Below are 16,680 nucleotides of genomic sequence, written 5' to 3'. Positions count from 1 at the left end.
ATCATGAATGAAACCATACCTAAATCTTAGAAAGCAGTAAGATTTAAGATGCACCTTTGCTTTTCATATATGTTTCTTAAAAGGTTTCCTCCTCAAACCGTTGCACATATGAGGTGTGGAATTCTTCCTGTGCACATACAAGGTCCCTAGTTTGTATGTCATGCAGCCCATAAGGTCTGAAGGTGACTGACAACATGGGTGCTGTTTTGTGATGTCTCTGAATACAAGATGCTTGTTGTCTCATTAATACCGTGTTATGTTCATGTCCTATATAATTCTGTACAAGTCTGTACTACTGTGGGGTTGAAGGCTTACCCTAGTTTGCCAGTTTCCCTGGAATAATGTTATTGTCAATGTGCTTTATTACCTCCAAAACTTTGCCATTATTTCCTAGCTGGGGGATCCTTTCTGCTTCTCTTGCTACTTATATGAGAGTAAAATATGAATATTGAAGTACACAAAGGGCATTTTAGCCTTAAAAGTTAGAGAAAAAAAAAAGAGTTGGAAAACATTTGAATTTTATTATAAGAGATGTGAGTTTTTGCCAATTTCTTGTTCATATTCATAAGGTATAAAGTCTGAGCAATACATGAAAAATGTAAGTGTTCATGTAACAAGAAACTGCAAGCAGACAGTCATAGTTGAGAATATGAATAAGAATCCCAGTAGAGTGTTTCCATTTCTGAGTATTAACTCAGACGGTAAGTTACTTCCAGTGGAAGATGCTGCAAACTGAAGTTTTCCATTTTTTCTGAAGAAACAGACACAACATTGTCAGTGACAAAATAAACCTCCCACAGAATTTTCTTTCAGGCAGTCTTCACCAGCTGTAAAAAAAAATAAATAGACATGGAGCTGAGATCTCATTGGCTCGTCAGGACCTTCTCCTACTACTTCTGACAGTAGTGTCAATTTCGATTCTAGATTCAAAGAGCTGGAGAAAACATTTATTGCAAATTGGCATATTAACACTTACCATTAACACCCAGCAATGGCCCATCTACTGCAGAAACTAGAATGAGAGCCTGGTCATGCCTGACTTGTTCCACAAACATGCATCTAATCAGAGACTTCTCTTACAATGATGATTTTGTCAAGGATGATTACAGGTCTCAGACAAAATATCACATGGAACTGTGAAGACCCCCACTGTGAATATTTTGGTACTTGCTTCAAAGCAATTGTCATTCTTTTGTGGTCTCCAGTAACAGCTAGCATCAGTGTCTTCACCAAAAGTTAAAACACTTATAAAAATAGCTAATTACACAAACTAATACCTTTAAGAGAATTTTCTTTGTAAGCTAAGCAAGCAGGAAGTTACTTAGGGCCTAAATCAGGAACACTGTTTTTCTTTAGAAAGTCATCCCCTGAGTAAGATGACAGTGTGTATTTTTATTATTCTGAGATATGACTAATTCCTTTCTACATCCTTCTTTGCCTCAGTCTTGTTGAGGTCAGCAAATATACAAATTTTGCCTTTTATCAGTCTGACAGTTATTACCTTTTTATTTCCTCAGGTATCTTCTTGTTCGTCTGCTAGAAGATAGAGCGAAAAAGGAGCTCCTGACCTGTGTGGAATCATTCAGTATTTTGCAGGCTCCTATCTTCATGTCTGCAAGGACTAACAAATGCCTATTTAAAAACATCTATTTTTCATTGTCGTAGAGGTAAAAATCACCCACACAATGCAGATATTACACACAACAGTGATTCTGGTAAAAGATAGGTATCAACTAGAAGCAGCTCGATGAGTTTCTTGCTCAGAGTTAGTTTATTTGAATACTGCCAACAAGACTATTATCAGTTTCATTTCTCTGAATGAGGCCTATTTAGCTTGTATATCATTTTTAGAGGTGTGGGAAAGGGTTGCCCTTATAATTGGTTCATGTCCAGCCATGCATTTCACACATCGTCAGATGGCTTGTTCTGCAAGTACTTCTTCAAAGGACACACCTTCAGCTATTCCATTTGCCTGTGCCTCTGAAGTATGACACCCTTAGAAGAAATATGAGATGGCTTCAAAAATATTAGGGTTTCCCTACCTGGAAAAGATGATAAGTCATATTCTGCAAAGATAATATGTCCCTTCATACTGGCACAGATTGATCTTTGTAAAGCTAGCTATTTTCCTTCCAAGTTTGGGTTTTAAATTTCTCTCAGCTTTGTTGAGAACCATTTACTCATCTGTCTCTCACACATATACAAGAAATGTCATACATTTGATGCCTACCAATGCCAAAAACTTTCAGAGGCAGTCATCTTGTGGGTGCAATGAAATATCAACTAGACATCTCAAGCTATTCTCCAAATATAAATATGTGTCTGTAAATTGCTCCTAGAGGCAGATGGGGCACGAATTAAAATTCGTACAGATCTTATTAAAAGAAAAAAAATCTCTTTGTAGGCCTATAACAAAAGCATTTTGATGACTTACAAAATAAATCAGGGGAGTTATCTTTTCACAGGAAGTGCCGATCTAACTAAATATTTTTAATGATTAAGAGAAACCCTTTTTACTCTACTAATGGAAAAGTTCTGTGCTGAGGCACCAATGACATTGATTTATGAATAACTAGATATAAAAGAGCAAAATAATATTGAGCTTTCAAATATGAAGAAGTATCTTAAGAACAACCTGCAGGTTTCTTGGACATTTTTACAGGTTAACACTAGACAGGGTCTTTATATGTAACCCAGAGCAACATTTTTGAATCATATCAAAGGAAGAGATCCGCTTTCTCAAGATTCAAATGCTCCAAAGTAATGCATACAGCCTGGTCTCATCAATGCAAAGATGTGGACACTTTCAAAGAATAATTATTGCATGTATCTGAGACTCCTGTCAGAGAGTGGAATGAGGCAAATGCCTTTTCTTGAAAGCAGGAATTCTGAAAAGTTAAGCTGGATGCCTAAGTAGTTGTACTTCTAGTCTTTGATGGACTAATAGGGAAAATGGTGCACCAACCAGAACATGGGAAAAGGCTGAGGCCTGCAACATCTGGCATTGGAATGGGCTGCCCAGGGAAGTGGTGGAGTCATCATCCCTGGAAGTCTTTAAAAGACGTTTAGATGTAGAGCTTAGGGATATGGTTTATTGGGGACTGTTAGCGTTAGGTCAGAGGTTGGACTCGATGATCTTGAGGTCTCTTCCAACCTAGAAATTCTGTGATTCTGTGATTCTGTGATCTAAGTTTTACTGGAGAGGATGGAGGTGAGAGGATTGGAGAAGGGGGAAAGGGTGGGGCTAGGGCCCTGTGCAGTGGGAAGTGGGCTGGGAAGCTAGGAGAGCTCGTTATCAAGACATTCCAGGGGGGGAAAAAAAAAAAAAGCAGGGAGGATTATTCCCCTCTAGGGAAACTGAGCTGTGTGTATGAGCTGGTTTATATATGTATGTTGTCTTCACAGGAACATGGGCAGCCCAGAGCAATCAAGGGCTGCCCTGAATATTGATCTGAGAGCACCCAGTCTAGACAGTCCCAGCATGAGATCCTCTGGATCCCCTCTGCTCCTCTCTACAACAAAAGGAGAATACAATGGGAAGATGTGGTGCTGGAAGCAAGTTACCATATAGCTAAGACTGCAGAGCTTCAAGTCTTCAATCAAGTAAGGACAACCTCAGGAATGATGCTGTATATCAGTTGGGACAGGCCTTGTGTCCTGCTCTCAGTGGATAAGAACAATTCTACCATGTTTTCACAAGTCCTTGAGAGGATATTGGTACTAGGTGATATGGATGGTACCCAGTGTGTAAGGCAAAAAATTTATCACAGGCATTTTCTTCTTGTGTGAATTTTGAGAGAGAGTTCTAAGGATATATCCTCAATTAATTGTCCTATTTACCTTCACAAAGTTTTCATTATCTGACTTCCCTACTTTGGGGGTGCTTGGTGGTCCAAGCCTGACTTTGTGTGTCAAAGCTGAGGGACATGGAAGATCGCCTCACCTCTTACTTATGCTGTGCATCCCAACCATGTCCTGCCTGCAGATGTGCGTGTGTCAGCTGGCTGTGCAACATGCATCTTGTACGTTCTGGTTTCCTGTGGAGGGGAGCTTTGTTGCGTGGATGGTCAGAGAGCCGTGATGCAGATATCTCCCCACCAGGATACCCAGAGAAGCCAGACTGTCACAGTGCTGCCAAGTTAACTTGCACTGCCTGTCAGGAAGATCCACGTACCTTCTGGGTGCAGGGGTTGCACTTCCAAATTTCAGCTCCCATTCACAGCTTCTCTGCAGATCTGCTGTAGAAAATACATCCACAGGCATCAAGTGAGAAATTAACATTGACATTTTGACTCAGAAATGATACCTCAATCAGTATCAGTGGCCATTGCACTAGACATTCATACATAAGGAAACCTTTCCACACAGACTCTGAGTATGTGGCGGGACTTTTCATGTGGCTCAGGAAAGTAAGTATCTAGCTAAGGTTTCTGGCTCAAGAGATTGGACATCTTTATAAGCTAAGTTTCTGGCCTCAGTCATAATGGATCCTCACACAGTTGACAGGTCTCTAGGTGGATGCCTGACTGGTTTAGTGGGTGAGTCAAAAGCAACTGGTTTTGATGACAATTTCTTTATTTCCTAACAGGCTAGAAAAGTTCGTTCAACGTAACCCAAAGGTTAAAAACAGTTTGGGTCAATGTTAAATTATTAGGAACCCAAATTTCACTGTAAAATCTCTAGAAGACAAAGATCTGCTTTCTTTCTTCTTGGTCTTTGCATTGATTACAGTGGCTTTCAATTAAGGTCCCAGGTGAATTTTTTGTTAACACTTAGTGCATGCTGAGTAAATACTTTCAGAGCAAAAGGTTAAAGAGCTGGTAACTCAAAACATTGAAGCTCTTGTTTTTCTCTGAATCAAAAAGGAACACCAGCTTCTTCAGACAGCACTGCTGGATTTGAGCTGTGGTTTTGGGGAGTCTGGGTACAGACGATGCAAACCTTCCCAGGCTGAATTGTTACATCTCCTATTCACCCACAATAAACTGTTTTGTTGTGTTTCTTTGTTTTTGGTGTGTGTGTGTGCTGTTTTCCTAAAGCCGGTTAATGCTGGCCGTGTCTCTGTCTGGCTAAAGGTGCTCTCTATGGCACCACATGCCAAGTACCTTTCAGCCTGGCTTTTTTTAGTGCCAGTAGCAGCAGCATTGCTGATGGACACATCAGCTGGTGTGAATACCCTCAGCACCCCAGCTTGGCTGTTGCAGCCAAACTCATGGTGCAAAGCCTTCAACATTTTCATCCACCTCAGGTTAAAGCTACACTAAAGTCATTTATTACTGCCAATTGTAGTGTAGGTATATCCCAAAGTTTCCAAACATATGCCACCCTGTATTCTTTTTGCTTGTTCCATAACAGTATTTCACTGTAAATGTGTAATGCTTCCCCTCCTCCCTTTTTATATAACCTGTTCTTCAGTTGCGCTAATCTCCAAAGACTCTGAATTTAAAGAGCAGCCTCATTGATTTACCATCTAGATCAAGGTAGAGGGGAAAAAAAAAAAAAGTCTGGAAGCTAATGTAGATTGGATTGAACAGTTATGTGAAAAATGCACAAATAGTTAACATTAAAATGTGAAGAGCAAATTAATGGCATAATGTCAGAGTCACAGAATCACTGGTGGTGCAGCTAGAAAGGTTGAAAATAAATAAATCCTTACGGAGTGTAGTCTGTTTCATTTTGGTCTTGCATGAGCCATGAAGATTGCCTTTTTCAAAGATCTAAAAACCTCAGGCATGCTCACAACTATTGTAAAGCACAACAGTACTATCCAGGCTGCAGAAGGGACTGGGTATCCCCCAAAGCCTTCCCTGTTCCTCTGATTATTTAGGACCTGCCAGCTACTTTCTTAAGCACTGTTGACTTTAGGATGGATAACCAGAGATGGGCTGTTTATCTGGGGAGACAGGGAAAGAGCAGGAGGGATTTGCCTACATACAGTGCTCCTAACTTTTTTTCCACCATCTCAGCATTTGGGTGATATGGTATTTATAGACACCGCTTCAACCGAAGGGAATGATAAAAGGAAAATAAAAACATAATTCATGACTCAAAGCTAGCCTACAACCAGCCTGCACAAGCTTATGTCTAGAGCTGTGGCTAGGGGAGTGCAGAGTAGCACCTCAAGCAAAATGGCTCCTGCACCTACTGCTCCTGATTAGGAAGCAAGGACAGATCAGAGAGCCCCTAAGTGGAAATGATATATGGCTTATTATGCCTCAATATAAGGATTGTTCAGGTCTATATTCACTTAGCCTTCAGTCTTTTCCAGCAGAAAAAATAAATAAATAAATAAATACGCACACACACATATATTTTCTTGGCTTTGAAAGGGACGATTGCACCAGATTTCATCACAGTCCTTCTGCGGCTTTCTTTGAAGCTGAGCAGATAAACACTCTTATCAAGGTCTACAGGGGCTCTGTCTAAACTCTTTAGACACATTTGTTCAAAATGAAAATGTGAGCTGGCAGCAAGCCAGGTTTCCCCTGTCTTCTTCCACTCACTTTCTGCCCCCCAAGACGTGCCATGGATGTGTACGTGCTGCAGATGGGCTTTTCCTCCTAGAAATTTGGTCATCTCAGGAGCTGGGCTACTGTTAGAGAGCCTGGGACTTCAGCTAATCTCAGGATAGTTTTACATTTATGGCTACTATATTTATTCAAATTTTACCTTTCCTTTCCTAATTGTGTGGCAACATAAGCCTGTATGTGCCAGGGGGTGTGCATAGATTGCCTTCAGAGGCAATTTGCATAGCTTCTGTTTCCTGTCATCTGCTTTACCTGTACAGCTAGGTATAAATTCCTGCTGCAGGTCTGCTCAATTACTGTGGAAGGGTCACTGAGCAGACAGAGGCACGAAAAGTAGGCCATCAATAAAAATAATAAAAATACAGAACTTCTGATGCCCTCTGCAAATCAGTGACATTGTTCTTTTGGATGTCAAACAAGAACGTGTTCCTGTTTAGAAGATAAGCTTAGAGAACAGCTGAAAATCAAACAGAAATTTCTTAACTACCTTCTTGTCAGCTAAAAGCATCACCAAAGCTATTGTTACCAGCATATCTAGTGAGCCCTCTGTATGCAAATAATGCATGATTTATTTCACAAACTTCCAGATAAACCCAGTGATCATTTGAATTGCCATTAGTCTGAAATATACTACAAAACTAGCAAGGGGAGTACTCAGGAAACAAAAATTCAGGGAAATATGTGTGAAATGTAATCCTGTTACCATTTGCTACGTACTGAGTGCTGGCATCATCAGTACAGGAAATGAATAAGCTACAGATCTGGAATATCCCTTGGACCTAGGAGACAAGTTGTAGACAATTTTTCATTGAGCTAACCCCATAATCTAGACAAGCTTTCAAAATGCATAGACACTGCTCTCCTTATCCTGGTAATACCGCCCACATTTTTTTCCTTGCTTCATGTTTATTATTGTGCTTAATTGGCCCAAATGATTGACATGTTTCTTCTTCAATACAAATTCTCCAGGGTCGAGGGTTGGGGCTTAGCAAGAGGATTAGAAATAGTCCTTACTTGATGTTAATGGATTCCTGTCTAGTACAAAACAAGCAAGGATGAGAACAATGATACTGCCTTTTTTTTTTTCTTCAATGAATTCGTTCATGTTTTGCCTCTCCAGTCCCCCAAATTAAATATGTTCTTTATATTTCCATTTTCCATGTGGCATTAAATCATGAGCAATTAATGTTTGCAGAGATGCAGTTTATAATCAGTGGATTCATTATTTAATGGAGGACCTATTTCTTTTTTCTTCTGCTCATATCTGGGAAACCATTTTTATATTAAATTGTTACTTTCTGAAGATGCAACTGACACAAGCACGTGGAACACAAAGCACAAAGCAGATGGGGTTGTCACCTGTGAAGAGATTGAGAACAAGTTTTATTTCCCTCAAGAAAGCCTCTGTCTGTGTGCCACTATCATGAAAATGTCCATTTTCTGGCTCAAAGCTTAAGCCAAGGGAGCTTGCTGCCAAGTGATTACCTGCCTGTTTTGGCATTCACTGCTTGCTTTCTGTCTCAGAGCCATACATTCCTGGAGATGGGACAGAAAGTTTGCAGACTGGGATTATTTAGGTGTGGCTGACAAAATCAACACAGTGGTGGTTCTTCAAATTTCCATTAATTCATTTTAGCGATTAGAGCTACACCATGATCTGAATTCTTAAAGAAAAACAGTTCCAATGGCACTTTGTGGTAAAGTTGTAGCACTAAATGGACAGATGGCAAAAGTCACCCTTGAGCAGAGGGCAGATGAAAGACCTAACTCCACAGGACTTGAAATATAGAATTGAATGAAACCAAAGATAATTGTACCAGGTACAATTATCAATAAAACCACTTTCTTTGTACTGAGTATGTTTCTCATGCCCACTGCAGTTGTATATAGGTTTAAGCATATGGAAATGAAGGTCTCCAGTTTAAGAGCTGCTTCTCTTCTGAGATCTCACAATGTCTTCAAGCTGTCTGTTTCTCATCAGATTTATGAATCCTTCTCTTGAGTATCAACTTCAAATTAAATTTTTCTCGGTCATCATGCGTCTTCACACAACATGTGCCAAGCAGCGAGGTGCTCAGGGGAGCTCACTTTTATTCTTGTTTAGTGGCACTTTCCCAGTGCAGAGACTTCAGATCACTTGGAATGCAGCTTGAAGACTTCAGTCCTTTTTCTCTGAGGTCCAGAGAGGTAAAGTCACCTACATGGAAGGTCTCTTCCCACTGCCCCTTCCCTTTGGTGCTTCTGTCTTGGCTGTCACAGAGCTCTCAGACAATAATCAGAGCCTCCAGCTACCTCGCTCTGCAGTGCAAATACCCAGCTACAGATAAAAGCTTTGACTTTTGCATTCAGAGCCTCAGGTGGTTATGCAGTAATAGTAGCTTTTAAGGAAAGGTAAAATATAGATAGGCTGAGCCCTGTCCCCACTCCATGGGTGAGCTGCAGCCTGAGAGCTCCGTGATATGAGTGAGCATCATCCCTGGGTGTTACCTGAAGGTGGAAGATTTGGCTAATGAAATCCAGAGCATCCCCACCCTTTGCTGTAGTTTTGTTCTCTGCAGGCTTTTTTTTCTCTGTGTTGTCATGAAAATCAGTCACAGAGGCTACATTACAGAGACAGAACATTAGGGCAGCCGGACGTTTAATCTGACTCAGGATGGCATATATTTACTCTCTCTGCTTGTTTAAACTGTGCTGCATCACTTGTGATGAATAGCTTTAATGGCCGATTTTCCAAACTCTTCAGATTAACTATACTGCTGGGTGTTAGTGTTCTAGGAAGGTAGGGTAAGGATTATTGGAACTTTAGAGAGTTAAAGAGGAGATTAAGTGTAACTCACACTGAAGGTATAATAGACAAAGAAGAAACAAGTTAAAGGACATTTGTTGGATTTTTTTTTTTTTCATTTTAAGAAGGGGGAGGACTTCAAAGAATGCACCTTATGATTATAACTTTTACATCTTATTGACAGCAAGATTAGAAATGCTCAGGAAAACTCCTGAGACCTGAACTGTAAAAAATACAGCAGCAAATGTTACTAACAGGCCTCTCAGTTCTTGATCATTTTAATTTTTTTTTTCTTGTGACTGAGCCTTTGTGTCACTTGATATGTCACACCTGACTTGCATTTAGTTTTGCTGTGGACTGTATATTAATGTTGAAGTTGCAAGCAGGGAGAATAGAGGTAGAGATGAATGTGAACAGCCAGGAGTCCTAGGCTTTGAAATGACCCTCCCAAGAGTTTTAAGTGAAAACACATGTAGATCTTTAAAAACTGTAAATAAATCCTTCATGATTGTTCTAGAATTCTTACCCTTTTTGTTCAGGTTTGTTTCTAGCCAAGAAACTGTCTACATTCTTAGTCTAAACATATCCCCCTTGTCTTTAATTTTTCATAATTAAATACACTTTCCATAGTGTGTAATCCAATTGGGGCAGGTCCACATGATTGTCTTTCCATGTTGTTGTAAATCGAGGCCCTCCCTGCAGAAAGAGGGAAGAAATCTGCAAGTCTGCCCAAGCAAAACACGAAACAAAACAAGACCCAAAACAGATTTAAATGTCTCCACATTTTGCCTATGACTTCTTAGTCTCCACAGCACTTGACTGAAACAACAAGCAAGGGCAGGCACTTTTGGTGCCTTCACTGTGGTTCTGCATGTGTTTGGAGAAGTGCATTGTTTGATGATCATGACTAGCCCTGTGGTCTTTAAAGCACAGCTTTCTGCATTTAGAGACAGGTGGCAGCGCTTAAATATCTTCCCAAAGAAGAACAAGTGATCCTCATATTTAACTTCAGCATTTTCCATGTGATGTCAGCAGTGATGTGGCTTTCTTTTACCATTTACTGGCAGCCTGCATATGTCAGAATTTCATAGTAGTCTGTGACAGAGATATCCAAATTACCAAGGCATTTCCTGTAACTCAGGAACAGATGAACAATGATTCTCCCAGGCTGAGGTTAAGGGGCAATAGGATGAGATATGTTCATTCATCTGCTGTAAAGAACTGACTTTGCTCATTGACCACTGCTATCTTTGAATCTGAATAGAGTCCTGGATAAGGTTTGAAAACGTTGTACAACAGAGATTCTTAAAATTTCCCAGTTGCCAAAGATAACTGGGATTTGCAGTTAGATAACCTCAGTATTTGTAATATTCAAGGTATTTCCTGTAGTAAGCACAGAAAAGCACAAATGAATGCTAAAACCTCTGTGATAGCTGTATCTGATTATCTTAGGTAAAATAGAGAAGTTTTCAAGGCCACTTCTCATTGTGCCTCTTTGCTTCTGTTTACCTAAACACAGAAGTATGAAAATAGAGATTGGCACTGAGAACAGACGTTTGTGGCATTTCAGGTTTGACTGAAAGTAGGATCACTTCTGTCAACTTTGCCGTACAAGGACACACTGAGAAAGCTGGGCCTGTTTAGCGTGGAAAAGAGAAGACTGAGGGGAGACCTCACCACTGTGTATAAATATCTGAGGGGGAGGGTGCTGAGAGGATGGAGCCAGTCTCTTTTCAGATGTGCCCAGCGACAGGACACCAGGCACAAACCAAAGCACAGGAGGTTCTGGCTCAATCTGAGGGGGCACTTCTTTGCTGTGAGAGTGACAGAGAACTGAGGCAGGTTGCTCAGAGAGGTTGTGGAGTCTCCTTCTCTGGAGGTATTCAAAACCAGCCTGCATGCAACATGCTGTAGGTGATCCTGCTCAGCTGAGGGCTTGGACTGGGTGATCTTCAGAAGTCCCTTCCAACCTTAGCCATTCTGTGATTCTGTGATATTTTTTTTTCAGAGAAGTTTCAGAATTAAGTGTTTGTATTAATTTCAAAAGTCTAATTGGTTCAAAGAGAACCCTTATCTTGGATTTATATATCTTCAGTTGAACAGATTCTTAATTTTGCTTTTAGACTTCTTAGCTCACCCTCTTTTAAGCTTAATTTATTTGCTGACATAGAAGATGGTCTTGTGAGGAGACCTGGGACCCATTCCCAATAGTTATCCATTTCAGGTGCTCCTTCTTCAGAATCACTAATACTTACAGGTTCTTAATCCCCCCCCCCCCCCCCCCAAGAAAAACAATGCCAGTCAATGCTCTGTGACTAGACAATGCTAAAAAAACAACAGGCATGCTTCCAGGGGCATGTCACAAGGAAGGAACAAGGGGCTCTTCTCAGGAACTCAGCAGACTCAGGAGAGACAGATTCAAACTTGGCCAAAGCATGCTGCTTCACCTCTTTCACTTCCCTAGGACAACAAAAACAGCAGGTCTTCATGTATATTTGCTACATACTTTGACAGAGCCTGCTGATCCTTGCTACATGCCTGAAGTACCCTTTGACCAATGTCATAGTCATTGAAGCATGTAAATATGGATCCCACAAATGAACACCACTGGCCTTTTGAGATTATTTTATTATTAATTTCTTTTACCACTTTAACAGCTTGCACTGTCTTGTCTGCCTTACCTCAATTCTTGGGTTTACACCTGCAGAGTTAAAGAGCGAAATTTTCCTGTTTCCATTTCTCAGCTGCTTGTCCTATCCCACTGTAACTTTACTGTGATTTAAGTTTTCTGGTGCTCTGTTTCTCTGCAAGCTGCATGGCATACAGCTGCACAGTGTATTTCTAATATTTACCAGGCATTTCTTCAGAATGAAGGAATTTACCTTCTGAACTTTGGGTTACTTATATTCTTGCTTGCATCTCATACATATTTTATTGTTTTCTTGGGAAAAAAGGAAAAGCATCCATAATGTATGGTGCAGTATACTGTAGATAAACATCCAGCATTATCAGAGATTAAATTATACAATAGTTTAATATAAAAACAAACTTTTAACCAGAAAATTTACCATCCATCTTGATATCAACGTACAACTGCAGATGTTATGTTAGTCCTGTTAGCAACATTAACAACCAGCAAAGTAGAGGTCATCTCTCTCTCACACTTTTCAGACTAAAGACCATATTTGAGATATAGCTTATATTTGATGTCCCTGTTTGCCTTGCGCTTTTAAAATTTTCAGTGCAAACACAAGTTACAATAAGTGGTTTTCTCTACACGCAGCTCCCCTTTTTACCCGAACATGCTGCTAAGAAACCAAACAGACACTCCTTGCTCCATGAAAGGTGAAAAGGCTTCTCAAGTAGCCTGTGGTTGTGCGAGAGCAAACAGAAATGACTCACCAGCTGGTGTGGGTGTGCTGTAAGCAAGGGGATGTAATCCCACTTTGACATCAGGTGATGGATTTGAGACAGCAGACCTTTCTAGATTCCCCAGGTCATCTTACAAACTGGCAGGGTGGTTTCCACCCCTGGCTGTGCAGGTTAGGCAAGCACTTAAGTGTACTGAAGCCCAGGTGGGGGGCTGCTTAGATCCCAGCACTGATCTGGCTTCCTTTCACCAGCGGCTTCTAAACTGAGCACAGCTTCCAATGTGGGAAGTCCCCAGAGTGCTGAATGACAGAAATTGGAAGTTAATGGCAGAGGAAGGAACACTCTGTCTTGCTCTGCTTCTCGTGTTTTTGATTAACTGTGTCTACTGTCAAAGACCTGATGCAGGGCAGGAGCCAGTATGCCATTCCTATAACCCAGTAATCAAAACTACATGAACCAGGTTATTTACTCAGCCACAGTAGCCCTCTTGGCCACTGTAACTCTAGTTTTACCAGGGTAGGAAGAAAGAGTAAAAAATCAGGTCCTGCAACCAATATTTAACTTGGTTTTCTGAGCCAAAAAGACAATAAGCAAAACCACAGCTGACAAGAGGGTGGAGAACAAACAGAAACAGAACTAATGGACATGAATAGAATATTGTCTAGTCAGTGTTTCTCTTGGCAGGTGTTGGGTGTTCCTGGTTTTCATTCTGATGTACAAACAGAAAACACCACCTCCAGCTCCACAGTTCCCCCATGCAGCGTCCTGATCCCATGAAGGATGAGGTTCTTCAGGACAGATCATGGCTCTTTCAGTGCAATATGAGTGGGGACTGCAGGTGGCTTCTAAGAGGAAAGCAATGTCATGAGCCCATTCTTATGAACATAATGTTCGGGTCAGTATTAAAGAGCATTTAAAGGGGGAGTCCTGAGGTCAACATTCAAGAAAGTGGACGTTGACGTTGACAGGCAGTACTTGCTTTCCATCCCAGGAGGAAATGTGGAAAGGATAAAAATCACTGAGTGAAAAAAAAAAAAAAAAAAAAAAAGAGAGAGAGAGAGGGAGAGACAGAGAGAGAGAGAAATGTAGCAGAAGAACATAAAAAGAAAACTCAAACAACAACGTAACAAACACAACCAGAGGGTCTCTGAGATCTATAGAGGGCTGAGAGAGAGAAAACAGAGAGAGAGACAGAGTTTTCTTCATAAAGGAAATTAATCCATCTCAAAGTTTTACAAAAAAATGTTTCATTTCAGAAAAAGGACCCATAAATTCCAAAAGAATGACACAAGTTTTCTCTCCCTTTTGCTTCATTTACTAGAGGTAGCTTTCTTTGTACTTTCATTTACCTGTATCTTGTCATTTCAAACCCAATTTACTGGATTAACCTTGTCACTCATCTAGCAAGGTTCAAGACAAAGATAAGCCCCAGAAAGGGATTTCCATGAAAAATAAGTCTTCTACCTCCAGAGCCTCCCCCAGTTTGCACTTAGCCATGAAGACTCTATATCAGCTGACCTGGAGGACATACTGGCTTGATGCCTGGGTATAACTCACACATTTCTGAGTGCTGTCCAAAGGAGTCTGACAGCAAACAAAACATATGGAAGCCTTTTCCTTCTTAACATTGGGGCCTGAATACTGAAACAAGAGGCCCAGCAAACACCAATACAGTACATCTTCAGATGAGTGAGGGAAGTAAAGTAGACTCTGGTTATGTCTGGGAACAACCATGGTAGCCGTAACATAAAGAGTGAGCATCAGGAACTTTGTATGCATGCAAAATTTTGCTGGTATCAGGCTGGTTTGTACACTCAGAAAGGCAATTTGATGAAATTAAGGTGTCTGAGAGTCACTGCCAGCTAATTTGAGCCTTGCTTGCGCTAGAAAAGTGGAAAAAGGTTTCACATGGTGAACTAGAGATGTTTCGCCTAGATCTGTTGTGAGTTCCGGTGACTGGCAACCCAAAGCTGTGGCACAAACCAAAGTAAAATAGAATGGTCATTGAATAAAGAGCTCTCACAAAGATCTTCAATAGCAATTCACTGTTGTAGTGGTGCATGAATTACATTTTTCAGCATCCAAATAATCCCTGAGCATCCTTGGGTATATTATCAAGTCTGGACGCAGCACCTTACAGATGCTGGTCTTGGAGAACCAGTGTTATGGGCCTCTGTTCTGGCTGCAGATGGTCTGGTTAAGATGGTGTCTGTTTAAAATTACTAAATCTTGGAATGGGGAGGAGGAGCAGTGACCTGCAGTTCTGACCAGCTCCAGAATTCAGAAATACTGAATAACACTTTTCCTTCCTAGCACTCTCTCCTTCCCTCAATCAATCACAGAATTGACTTAACACCATGAAAGCAGACAATTTCATTTTACAGTCTTTTATATGTCTTCTGGTGCTGGAGCATTTAGGACTTTCATTTCCAGGCACTGTGGGCGAGAAACATACTCCTTTAAAAATAAAGTGAGATTTTCAGGCAGTAATCTCTATGCAGCAGCTATGGCTTTCAGAGAAAAAAAAATGTTCAGACTAAAACTGCAAAGCCTGTGACTGCTCATAAACTCTCTGTCTGCACTGGGCCTCATACAAAAGAGCCCCAATCTGGCTGAGACCCCAAGACATTCCTGAATTTTAAGTGATAATATGATAAAGATATAATATAATGGTCTTCTGCCTCGCTCAAGACAATCCTGCATGAGCACAGTTACCTAGATAAAGAAATCTGTGTTTAAAAACAACAAGAAAAGGCAGTGACTCTCCTGTATGCTAGCTGCTGACTGGCATTTTTCCAGACTCTCTAACTTCACTGGTTAAGAAGAGAGCAATAAATGGGAGATATTTAAGATTTTAATTTCTGCTAAAACCTGACCATGTGGGAGATGGTCCTATTTTTTCCATGATATATTCCTTTTATGTGAGAGAGAAAGCTCTAGTTAGTGCTGGAATCTCTGCAAGATGAGTGTTCACTGGTGAGCAATTCATATTTGCAATATCTGCATGATATAAAAATACCATTAAAAATATACCTCCTTAAAAAGAGCAATTGCCAAATGCTGTCTTCCACATTGCCTTTGGGTCTAGCAACTTTATTTAGTTTTTGTAAATGTTATTTAGCATTTGGCCTGCACTGCTGCCACAATTCCATTTGGCTGTCACGGTTACTTTAGGTGATGCTAGCCTGAGTTGTCCCATTACAGATACTCTTTTGAAGGTACACCTTGGCCCACGTGGCAGGAGAGAGCAGAGCAGAGCATGCAGATAGCTTATTGCAAATTAAGGATTATCACCAGTACAGAAGCCAAGAAAAAAACTCCTAAAAGAAATATTTCCTGACGCCATCTGCAAAGCAATAGTATCTCCAAGGCTTCCTTTCCCTCTAGAGTGGGGAAACGAAACCTGAAGACCTAGGAACCCCTCTGGTTTATACAGCACTTTCTTTTTTTACTCTGGGCAGGTAAAACAGCATTTCAAGCTCAAGATAGATACAAGAGACTACTTCTAGTAAGGGAGTTAATAGCAGCAGTATCTAGCTGTGTGAAAGAGAAAGGCAATAAATAATGAAGTGCTGATTGACTGAGTGTTCTGCTTTTAGGCTATATCATTTTAAAAATATCCAGATTTGGTCAAAGTTTTTCATCATCCAAATCCTTGCTAGTGAGGGACAGAACCTAATGACCAACTGGCTTTTGTTGGTGCACATGTACTTCACAAAGCCTCCCAGTAACACTCAGTGAAAGGCTGATGGGGAAAGAAAATGAAGGAATCTCTTTATTTATTTATTTATTTTTCTTTAAGACAAAAGTAGTGTTGATGTGCAGTAGGCATCAAAACTGTTTCTCTTGAAAACATGCCTGGACTCTGTGTGTGTGTGTGGACACAATGTTCTTCAGTCATGGCTGTTCAGAGTGAATGAGAGATGCACAGTATTAGTGGAAATGTTCAGCATCTTTTTCTTGATTGGGCCCTTTGTGAGAAAAAGGGACAGAAAG

General features: G+C 40.6%; 2 long non-coding RNA genes across 12 annotated transcripts in view; one reads left to right on the top strand and one right to left on the bottom strand.

Moving 5' to 3' along the window:
* Nucleotides 1-5,005, top strand: part of LOC137862521 (uncharacterized) — a 248,696-nt gene extending 243,691 nt beyond the window's left edge. For 9 of the 10 annotated variants that reach the window (XR_011100368.1, XR_011100359.1, XR_011100369.1 and 6 more), the window contains one exon: nt 1,518-5,005. This is a non-coding gene — a long non-coding RNA (uncharacterized lncRNA). The remainder of the gene's footprint in view (nt 1-1,517) is intronic. The other variant, XR_011100367.1, reaches the window with a different exon arrangement.
* Nucleotides 513-12,945, bottom strand: LOC137862529 (uncharacterized). 2 transcript variants are annotated; one of them, XR_011100376.1, is made up of 4 exons: nt 12,715-12,945; nt 4,175-4,238; nt 1,502-1,632; nt 513-827 (listed from the first exon to the last, which is right to left on the bottom strand). It is a non-coding gene; the product is annotated as an uncharacterized lncRNA (long non-coding RNA). The 2 variants fall into 2 exon arrangements; XR_011100380.1 differs by having other exon boundaries at nt 1,502-1,621.
* Between the last annotated feature and the right edge of the window lie 3,735 nt (nt 12,946-16,680).

Source organism: Anas acuta, chromosome 1 (assembly GCF_963932015.1).
Source record: "Anas acuta chromosome 1, bAnaAcu1.1, whole genome shotgun sequence".
In the NCBI taxonomy this organism is placed as follows: domain Eukaryota; kingdom Metazoa; phylum Chordata; class Aves; order Anseriformes; family Anatidae; genus Anas; species Anas acuta.
The sequence above is the reverse complement of the archived record's forward strand: the minus strand, read 5'-3'. Positions and strand labels throughout refer to the sequence as shown.